A 1212-nucleotide genomic window follows, 5' to 3' on the forward strand; every position below is an offset into this window, starting at 1 on the left:
GGTTAGAGGTGATGAGAGAGTACAGAGGTTCTTTCAGTAACATTCCTTGTATGCTATCCTGTGACAGTCATTAGCTCGGGGCACCAAGCCAAATGAAGCAAGACTTAGACTGCACTATTATAAGGATGACAGGTCTGACCATAATAACGAACAAAATAATACTTGAATTTGTTTTGACTCTTTATTTGAAACATTTTGCTCTTCCACTACAACAGAAACGACCTTGTCTGAGCGGCTTGCTGATAATTTGTCTTTATCAAATGAAAAACTAGCTCAGACTCACAAACCAGAACCTTTCCCAAGAGGATATCTGCAATGATGTCTTGACAGAGATAAATGAGCTGCTGAAAGTTGGACTGGTATTACATATATATATAGTAATGTAAAACTTTGCAAACTACACATACAAGGCCTTATTCAGAGTGAGACGTAAACATGGTTTTTGGCCTTTTTTCTGCAGCGCCACATTTTTCTTTAGCATGCATGCACTTCTTTCTCTTCACAGTGCGCGTCTTTTTCTAGTTGTACGACCAATGTGCAACTGCGTACGACTAGGGAGTTGGGACCACACTGGATTGGGTGTGCAATTGTTGGGAGATGACCAACGTACAGTAGGTGCGAGATGTGGTGGGTGTAGTCAAGGTAACAACGCAAACATATTTCTTGGAGGGTGCTGCCTTGCAGGTGCTGCAACCATGTGTGTGTATAAGTTGCACGAGGATGATGATGATGATGATGACGACTCCCTGATTGGTTGCCTACATTAAAAACACACATGCAAATTCACTAAAACTGCTGCAACAGTGTTTTTATAATCACTTTACTCTGCAGAGCAGATTCATTTTACGCAAATAGAGAATGGCTCATACTAAGTTGGGGAACGGGAAGTCTGCTCATATGTTTTTAAAAGATTGGGCGAAAAAACTGAATGGTCCGGACCCTGGAACGCCGCACCGGATCCCTGCAGCAATCTCTGCTACTTCGGAGATAGTAGTGCACGTCCACGTCCAGGGGTGTCTTATCCCAGGGGGTGTATGCGACAAGTGTTTTTAAGTGTTGTCATTAATAAAATAAAAATTCCCTATTTGCATCTGCTTTGCTTCTCATTTCAAATTCCCCAACCACTTGGGTGAGTCTTATCTGCTCCATCCGGCCATTAAATGTAGTGTGTTTCCATTGTTTCAGTTCTCACAGCGAAACCACACCTTGGCA

This window comes from Pseudophryne corroboree, chromosome 2, assembly GCF_028390025.1.
Source record: "Pseudophryne corroboree isolate aPseCor3 chromosome 2, aPseCor3.hap2, whole genome shotgun sequence".
Classification (NCBI taxonomy): Eukaryota; Metazoa; Chordata; class Amphibia; order Anura; family Myobatrachidae; genus Pseudophryne; species Pseudophryne corroboree.